The following is a 10,583-nucleotide window of genomic DNA, read 5'->3' on the forward strand; positions in this document are numbered from 1 at the left end:
CTCCGTCTCACGTTACTTGAAACTGTTGGAATCGTGCTTGGTCAAATGATTTTTGACTAATAATAAATGTTACAAGACATTTAATTTTGTGAAATTAAATGCAATAACGTCGATCTACGTTCCAAGTAGATGGCCGTATTCATTTTCTCAAATCCGATTCCCGGTGAATGAGAAATAACATATTAAAGGTGGTCACAATAAAGCTAGAAATGAGCTATGTGAAAAGACTAAGGGATTAATTAACTAGGTGTTAATTATCTCACATCGGGGATGATAAACTTCTTTGATGAAATATTTAATCAGATGAATTATCATGTGTAATAATTATCGTGGAATAAGACGGGTGAACGAGCCCACACGCGCGCGCCGCCGCCGCCCGCCCGCGACCCGCGCACCGTGCCTTGTGCCTTGGCAATTGGTCTTTGGGTGGCCTTTGGGCTGTTCTTTGGAGCTGGTCGTTGAGCGTGGTTCAAGCCTCGCTTGTTCTTTTTAGACCACCCCAAACTCCACGCTATCCCCGACGGGTCCTAGTCCACGTCATGGTCCCGCTGGACCCCGACGCATGACTGGAGACAAAAGGTTCCCGCTGGACCCCGACGCACAACGGGAGACAAAAGGTCCCCGCTGGACCCCGGTGCATCGTGTCTCTTCAGCTCCCACTGGCTAGTGCACCAGTCAATAACCCCCGGTGGTTACAGTCAAGCCATCATGGCACACATAATGACTGTTGACTCTATCAATGCCCTGCAGGTGGACTTGGCCTATAAATAGGCATGCATCCATTGCATTCTACACAGAACATACACAAGCATTCTTGCATACACGCTCTCTCCCTTTTTGCATAGTCTTCCCGTCGAAGCTCTGCCCCCGCCTTACTCCCGTTCGCCGGAGCTCTGTTGCTAGAGGTGCTGCTACTTCAGAGACGAAGCCGTTTTATCTTTGGGGACGACACGCCAAACTGAGAGCACTACCGGGGCGTATCTCGTCTTGCGGAAAGAGGACTCATCGACTTGGCTTACCATTTTCTACAAGTTTTCCGTGTAATTTTTGTTCAGTTATTTTCAGTGTAATCTTCATTGTTTTATTTTCATTGTAATTTCACCCGGCAAGATTTGTATATCTCATTTCCACAACAATTGCAAGACGAGATATTCTTACCACTAAAGGAGTTTACACACACCAACTGAACTTACTCAACACCTTTGCTTGGATATGTCGACTGACCCGTCTACCGCCGCTGCCACCGTTCCATCCACGATGTCCCCCGTTGTACCCGTCAACACGTCATCGGATATAACGATGATTCCGACTCCTGGCTTCACAACTTCTTCATCAACAATCCCTTGGGTGTTTGACAACACCTTTGGGACGATTTCCGGATTCACCTCAAGTGGGTCGGTCGGTTCCACTTTCAGTGGTTCCATTGGATCCTTCAGTGGGTCGAGTGTCGGGGCCTTCGGGCACGGCACGGGTGTTGGATCCTTCGTGGTCAACACGGGTGCTAGCTCCTTCGGGGGCAGCACGGGTGCTGGACCCTTCGGGGTCGGCACGGGTGCTAGCTCCTTCGGGGGCAGCACGGGTGCTGGACCCTTCGGGGTCGATACGGGTGCTGGATCCTTTGGGGTCGGCACAAATGCGGGGGCCTCCATGCTCCACGCAACTGTGGGGGGTACTGTGTCCCAACCAATTGTTAGCTCCTACGGGGGCAACGAACTTGGTCCCTTTCATGGGACACCAATGGCACCAAGGATGATGCCACCCCCCGAGAAACCATCAAAGTTCACGGGAACAGACTTCAAGAGATGGAAACAGAAAATGTTGTTCTACCTAACAACATTGGGCGTCGTGAACTTCCTTAAGGAAAACGAGCCAAGCCCGCCAAGTGAGGACAAGGCACGCGTTGAGATGTACGTCGAGTATGACGCTTGGAGCAAATGAGACTATCTTTGTAAAAACTTTATTTTAAGTGCTTTAAATGATAGTCTCTACAACGTGTATTGTATTGTTCCCACATCAAAACAAGTGTGGGAAATGCTAGATAAGAAGTACTGTAGTGATGATGAGGACACTAAAAAATTTGTAATAGCCAAGTACTTGGACTACAAAATGGTCGATTCCCGACCAATCATGGACCAAGTGCAAGAGTTCCAGCTCATCATTCACGACCTCGCCGCCGAGGGAATGGCCCTGCTTGAAGCTTTCACGGTGGGCACGGTTATTGAAAAACTTCCACCCGGCTGGAAGGACTTCAAGAGCTACCTTAAGCACAGCGAAAGGAGATGAATCTTGAAGACTTGATCGTGAAGCTGCGCATCGAATCAGACGTGCGCAAACGCGATGGTTTGGCTAAGGTTCATGGCCCACTTGTTGCAAAGGCAAATCTGTTGGAGCGGGGCGGTCCCTCCAACAAACGCTCCCGTCCAATTGCAAAGGACAAGGGCAAGAAGAAGCAGCCTGTGAGTAAGGTTGAAGGCAATTGCTACAACTGTGGCAAACCTGACCACTTTTCCAAGGACTGCTGCAAGCCGAAGAAGAAGCCGGCTGCCCTGAAAAAGAGTTCAAGGACTGGGATGAAAGTGACCTTGTTGCTGTGGTCACGGAAGAAGTCAATCTTGTTGATAACAAAGGTGGCTGGTATATCGACACTGGAGCTACTGCCCACGTTTGTGCCGATAAGAGCAAGTTCGCCTCCTACACTGCAGTTGAAGGGAGGAAGATCAATATGGGGAATCAAGCCTCGTCTCAAGTCCTCGGCATAGGAGACGTGATTCTCATGATGACGTCCGACATCACCATCACTTTGAAGGATGTGCTGCACGTCCCGGACATCCGCAAGAACCTAGTGTCAGGATCAATACTAGTGAATAAAGGGTTTAAACTTGTATTTGAATCTGATAGGTTTTCTTTGTACAAGTTTGGAAAGTCACTCGGAAAAGGCTTTGTAATCGACGGACTTTTCAAGCTTAGTGTAGCTGTACGCCATGTCCCTAAGCCGTTGGCTAATAATAAGAATGCATCTACTTATTCTTACTTGGCTGAGTGTTCTAACCTGTGGCATAATAGATTGGGACATGTAAATCCAAATGCCATTAAAAGATTAGTAAGTTTAGATTTACTAAAGGCAAATGAAGTAGAAACTCAAAATAAATGTGAAACTTGTCTTGAGGCGAAAATGACTAAGTTACCGTTTCATTCGGTTGAACGAATCACAAAACCCCTTGAATTAATTCACACGGACGTATCTGACTTAAAATTGGTGCAAACGAGAGGTGGTAAAAAATACTTTATCATATTCATAGATGATTGCACACGATATTGTTATGTCTATCTTTTAAGAAGTAAAGGCGAAGCAATAGAAGCGTTCAAAATTATAAAAACGAAGTCGAGAATCAACTTGGATGTAAAATCAAAATGATCCGAAGTGATAGAGGGGGTGAATACGTAGCTCCATTTGAGGAATTATGCAACACAAGTGGTATAATTCACCAAACAACTGCACCATATTCACCACAATCTTGGTGTTGCAGAACGCAAGAATCGAACTCTCAAAGAGATGATGAATGCGTTACTAATCAGTTCGGGGATGCCCCAAAACATGTTGGGGGAAAGCTGTTTTGACAGCCAACTACATCCTAAACAAAATCCCACGCAAAGGTAAGGACGTTACTCCTTATGAGCTGTGGAAGGGAGGGAAGTCATCCTACACATACCTCAAAGTGTGGGGGTGTTTGGCTAAGGTAATGGTTCATCCTCCCAAAGAAGTTACAATCGATCCTAAAACGGTTGATTGTATCTTTAATAGTAGTGCATATCGATTCGTTGTCCACAAGTCTGAAATACCGACTTTGACCGTGGGAACAATAATCGAGTCAAGAAATGTTGTATTTCTTGAAAATATATTTCCTTGCAAAGACAAGGAAAATATTGCACCTAATTCTGAGACGAGAATTGAGGATAAAGCCACTAGTTCAAAATCAGTGGATGAAGAGCCTGAATCGCGCAAGTGAACAATGCATGATCCAAACGATGCGACACTAAGACGTGGTAGTAGGGTCAGAACACCAAAGACTTTTGGTCCTGACTATATTGCATTTATGTTGGATGAAGAACCAACATCGATAAAAGTAGCCTTTGCTGGCCCAGACGGGTTGCATTGGAAAGAAGCAGTTCAAAGCGAAATTGATTCAATTTTTCTAAACCGCACGTGGGTGTTGGTTGACCTACCTGAAGGTGCTAAACCTTTAGGATGCAAATGAGTCCTTAAAAGAAAGTTTAAGGCTGATTGAACAGTGGACAAGTATAAAGTTAGACTGGTAGTCAAAGGCTTTAAACAAAAGGAAGGGTACGATTTCTTCGATACCTACTCACCTGTAACGAGGATTACATCAATTCGAGTGCTTCTCGCGATTGCTGTTGTACACAATCTTGAGATTCATCAAATGGATGTTAAGACTGTGTTTCTAAATGGTGACCTTGAAGATGAAATCTATATAGAACAACCTGAAGGTTTTGTAGTACCTGGACAAGAGAAAAAGGTATGCAAGCTGGTTAAATCCTCTATGGATTGAAACAAGCGCCGTTGCAGTGGAACTTGAAATTTGATAACGTGATGTTATCAAATGGATTTAAAATCAACGAATGTGACAAATGTGTCTACATTAAGAACACAGATAATGGATACGTTATTGTGTGTCTCTACGTTGATGATATGTTAATCATGGGTAGTAACACCCAAGTGATTAACAACACGAAATCCATGTTAAAGAGAAACTTCGACATGAAGGATATGGGTCTGGCCGATGTAATTCTTGGAATGAAAATTCTAAGAACATCCGAAGGAATCACATTAACACAATCTCATTATGTTGAGAAAGTATTAAAGAGGTTCAATGCCTATGATGGCATCCCGGCTAAGACGCCTATAGAGCTCAATGTTCACATCAGCAAGAACCGGGGTGAGCCCATTGCACAAGAAGATTATGCACGAGTTATTGGATGCATTATGTATCTTACTAATTGCACTCGACCTGATATTGCTTGCGCCGTGAACAAGTTGAGTCGTTATACGAGCAATCCAAGCAAAGAGCATTGGAAAGCTGTTGTAAGAGTTTTGAGGTATCTCAAGTATACTCAAAATCATGGGCTACACTTTTCGAGATACCCCCCAGTACTTGAAGGTACTGCGATGCAAATTGGATATCCGATAACAAAGATTCACTTTCAACAAGTGGATATGTCTTTACTATTGGGGGTGGTGCTGTCTCGTTGAAATCCATGAAACAGACATGTATAGCCCGATCCACTATGGAATCTGAATTCATAGCTTTAGATAAAGCCGCGGAAGAAGCCAAATGGCTTAAAAACTTCCTTGAAGATATTCCATGTTGGTCAAAGCCCGTGCCTCAAGTGTTAATTCACTGTGATAGCCAAGCCGCTATTGGGAGGGCAAACAGTGGCTTGTACAATGGTAAGTCTCGACACATTCGTCGACGACATAATACCATCAGACATTTGATCATAACAGGGATGATTACAATTGACTACGTAAAGTCATTGGATAATCTAGCGGATCCGCTAACCAAAGGGTTAAGTCATGATCAAATGAATAAATTGCTAGGAGGAATGGGTTTAAAATCCACAAACTAAAGAATTGTCATAGTGGTAACCCAACCATGATGACTGGAGATCCCAAGAACTTGGTTCAATGGGAAAACTAAGCTATGAGAGTTCGTGTGAAACACTCATCTATATCTATTCCCTAGAGAGCAATAGAGTGTTGTAAAACTTGCCTAGTGGTGAGGTTAAGTCTATGACTTTTAATGATCCCTAAAGGATCTCATTGAGATGAAGTTCTCAAGGAGACCGAGCATGGCAAGATACTTAACGAGGAATCACCTATGTAAGAGTGAAGCGGGGCCGCTTCAAACAATATACTTATGAATCCAAAGTGGTGTCCAAGGCCTGAAATGGACACAAAACATGAGAACGGATGAGGTTGAGGTGTTTAAGTGTTAACATCATTGTCTCGGTGCACGTCGTGGAGGAATAGTTCAAAGCATCGCGCTACTAGTCCGCATGTGTATCCGATGGTGTTGACTATGGATGGTTCAAAGACAAAAACTATCTATCCTTATGCTTACATACCTCTTGAGGGTTGAGCTTGTGTCTGCATACATATGCATTTGGAAATTTCCACTCATGTGGGCGATTGTTGGAATCGTGCTTGGTCAAATGATTTTTGACTAATAATAAATGTTACAAGACATTTAATTTTGTGAAATTAAATGCAATAACGTCGATCTACGTTCCGATTAGATGACCGTAGTATATTCATTTTCTCAAATCCGATTTCCGGTGAGTGAGAAATAATATATTAAAGGTGGTCACAATAAAGCTAGAAATGAGCTATGTGAAAAGACTAAGGGATTAATTAACTAGGTGTTAATTATCCCACATCGGGGATGATAAACTTCTTTGATGAAGTATTTAATCAGATGAATTATCATGTGCAATAATTATCGTGGAATAAGACGGATGACAGAGCCCACACGCGTGCGCCGCCGCCGCCTGCGACCCGCGCACCGCGCACCGTTACCCGTGATCCGTGACCCGTGCACCTGGTGCCTTGTGCCTTGGATCTTGACAATTGGTCTTTGGGTGGTCTTTGGGCTATTCTTTGGAGCTGGTCGTTGAGCGTGGTTCGAGCCTCGCTTGTTCTTTTTAGACTACCCCAAACTCCACGCTATCCCCGATGGGTCCTAGTCCACGTCATGGTCCCGCTGGACCTCGACGCATGACGGGAGACAAAAGGTTCCCGCTGGACCCCGACGCACAACAGGAGACAAAAGGTCTCCGCTGGACCCCGACTCACAACGGGAGTCAAAAGGTCCCCGCTGAACCCCGACGGTCCATGGTGTATCCCGTCGTGTAGCATGTCCAGGTGCATCGTGTCTTTTCAGCTCCCACTGGCTAGTGCACCAGTCAATAACCCCCGGCGGTTACAGTCAAGCCATCATGGCACACACATAATGGCTGTTGACTCCATCAATGCCCTGCAGGTGGACTTGACCTATAAATAGGCATGCATCCATTGCATTCTACACAGAACATACACAAGCATTCTTGCATACACGCTCTCTCCCTTTTTGCATAGTCTTCCCGTCGAAGCTCTGCCCCCGCCTTACTCCCGTTCGCCGGAGTTCTGTTGCTAGCGGTACTGCTACTTCAGAGACGAAGCCGTTTTATCTTTGGGGACGACACGCCAAACCGAGAGAACTACCGGGGCGTATTTCGTCTTGCGGATAGAGGACTCCTCGACTTGGTTTACCACTTTCCACAAGTTTTCCGTGTAATTTTTGTTCAGTTATTTTCAGTGTAATCTTCATTGTTTTATTTTCATTGAAATTTCGCCCGGCAAGATTTGTATATCTCATTTCCATAACAGAAACGTTTCTTTTTGGCATGAGATTTAAGAAAGTTGTGTTTAGTGAGTTAAATAAAGTAAAATAAAGTAGAAGAGATAATAAAGTAAGAGAGATGAGAGATGGTAAAGTAAAAGAAATAATAAAATAGGTGTGATTATATGTTTTGTTTTTAGTCAAAAATAGAGATGAGTAAAGTAACCTGGGACAACACAAAATGGAATACGACTCAAGTAACTTGGGACGGAGTAGCAAATTGAAACATAAATTGTACGGTACATTTTAGGTGCATACAATGTATTTGACGTATTTGCATATAAGACTATAAGTACCAAGTTAGCAAGTGTATGGTACGTAGTAGCAAATTGAAACATGAATTGTAAGATGCATGAAATTGATAAAAATATGATATGTGAGACATATCTATTTCTAAAATGTAGTTGAAAATGGGGAGTGAGCAAGAGCATCTCCAATGCACGGATGTCCCACTCGGACATCCACTAGGACTTCCCAAAAACACCTCCTGCCACGTCACTAGGACTTCCCATCCCACTGCCACGTCACTAGGACTTCCCCTGCACAATCCGCCCTTCCCACTAGGACTTCCCGCAATAAAAAAATCACAAATTCACAAATAAAGCAATTTACGTTTACGGAAATAAAATTTCAACACGAATACGGAAAAAATTAACAACTTCATTAAAAAAAAACATACATGATTCGAAAAAAAAATTACATAGTAATAAAACAAAAAAAATTAATCACATCAACGTCAACCCCTCCTCGTCCAAACTTGTTAACACAAGTGGTGCGAATGAAATGAAGTTCAACGAGCCGTATATATAGAGTTTAAAAAAAAAATTAATACCGGACGTCCGAGGACATCCGACGTCCTTACGGGACGTCCGTATCCGAGGTGCTTCGTTACAATGGCGGACGTCTCGGTCGCCCGTCACGGATGGCCGACCGGACGTCCGCTATTGGAGATGCTCTAAGCCGTCGGACGTCCGCCATTGGAGATGCTCTAAGAATTTTTTGTTGGGAAAAATATGTGACAGAATGATGAAGATGTAGTGGAATACTGAGGTAATGAAGATCCAGCTACATTTCATACTGTATAGGTGTGTGGGGCCCAATCAGGATAGAGCAAATTGTTAGAGCATCCACAATAGGAATAGCCCAGCAATAGCCCAGCCATAGCCTAGCCACAAACTCCTCCTGCCACATCATCAACACTAAAAGTCCTCCTGCCACATCATAAATAGCTCAGCAATAGCCTAGCCACATCAATAGCCACATCACTAATAACAATTATATAAAAATGAAATAATTAACAATCACACAATATACGGAATTTAATTTACGAGACATATACGAGAAACATTAATAATACTATTAAAATTTTAAAAAGTACAATAATTTAAAAAAAGTACAATAATTAAAAAAAATTACAATAATTAACAAAAAAATACAATAATTCACTCCTCTGCTCCGTCGTCGTCTCCTCCGTCGTTGTCGGCACCATCGCCTCTGCCTCCGTCGCCACCATCGCCCCCGCCTCCGTCGCCGCCGCCGCCTCTACTCTCGGCGGCTTCCCTCCGTGCCGCCTCCAAATCCTCCTGCATGCTCAGGAGCAATGTTTGAAGCAAACTCTTCTCCATGGGGTCCACCGCCACCCGCCATTCGGCCATCATCTTGACCATCTGAGCGCGCGTTTGTTGACGCGCGAAGAATTTGAGATCCGCTGTGGATTGGCCAAGGGGGGATGCCGAATGGACCTCCTGGGAACCCCCGGCGACCCCCTCGCCTCCCGTTGAGCCCGCCTGTGCCCAACCGGGAGAGTTCGGCGAGCGAACGAATGAGGGGTCGAGACCTCCTGGGCCGTCTCGGGGAGGTCGTGGGAACCACCGCTGCTGCCGCTGAAATCACCGGTATAGTTCAGTCGTTGCTTCTTCGGCCAGCCAGCGTCGACACATACTCGGAACTTCTCAGAGTCGTTCAGCACAATATAGCAGTTCCAGTAGGTGAAATCCTTATACACCCCCTTCAGGGGGAAGGCTTTCTCCGCTATCCTCCTGCAGTCTTCCTCCGTTTGGCCACTGCTCATCATGCGGAGGGCGTTGGTGTACAAGCCCGAAAATCGGGAGACCGCAGCCCTGATTTGGTCTCACCCCTTCCGGCAATCCTCCCTGGTGCATCGCCTCCCCTCCGGGCAAAACCTCTGGTAGGCTGCTGCTATCTTGCCCCACAAGTTGACGATCCTCTGGTTGTTCAAAACGAGAGGATCATCGCAAACACTCACCCACGCCTTGGCCAGCGCGACGTTCTCTGCGTCCGTCCACCTCCTCCGTACCAAGCTGTCATCCTCATCCGGCTGCGAGGACTCGCCGACCCTCTTCCCCTCCGTTGGGGTCGATGTGTGCGACGAACCAGTCGAAAAATCAAAACTGGGGCGATAGACGTCCCCCGGCATCCCCTGTGTCGTCGGTACCCCCCCGGCGTCCCTTGCGTCGCCTGTACCCCCGGGCATCATCTGCATCCCGGGTGCCCACCCCGGCATCGTCGGAAACCCCCCCGGCGGACTCCCCCCGGCTGGCATCCCGGGCATCATCTGCTGCCACGGGTACATGTTGTAGTAGGGTGGCATCTGACTCCATCCACTTCCCACGGGGACTGGGGGAGTTTGACCTTGAGACCCGCTACTCGTTGAAGTAGGCTCGTTGTTGAGATCCATTTACCGTTGTTGATCTTGTACAGAAATTTAGAGAGAGAGAGTACTCGTTAAAACAAGTGGTGCAAATGAAAATGACGTGCAAGGCGCGTATATATAGGGTTTCGAAAAAAAATAATTCGCGCTAGGCGATCCGGACGCTGCAATAGCGCCGAGCGGATCGCCCAGCGCACCGCCTAGCGCCACGGAACCGCCGAGCGCTAGGCGGTTTTTAAATCTGGAAACCGCTAGGCGGTTGCAATAGATCGCCTAGCAAACCGCCTAGCGCCGGCGCTCGGCTAAGCGGTGCGCTAGGCGCTATTGTGGATGCTCTTAGCTGGATGAACAGATTCTAATTCGACATGCTAAAAGTATGGGATTTACTCTTTTCGTTCACATATCCACCAACTACTCTCCTTTTACCAATCAGGTGGTTTGTTTGTTTGTTTGTT

The sequence above is a fragment of the Salvia splendens genome, chromosome 16 (genome assembly GCF_004379255.2).
Source record: "Salvia splendens isolate huo1 chromosome 16, SspV2, whole genome shotgun sequence".
In the NCBI taxonomy this organism is placed as follows: Eukaryota; Viridiplantae; Streptophyta; class Magnoliopsida; order Lamiales; family Lamiaceae; genus Salvia; species Salvia splendens.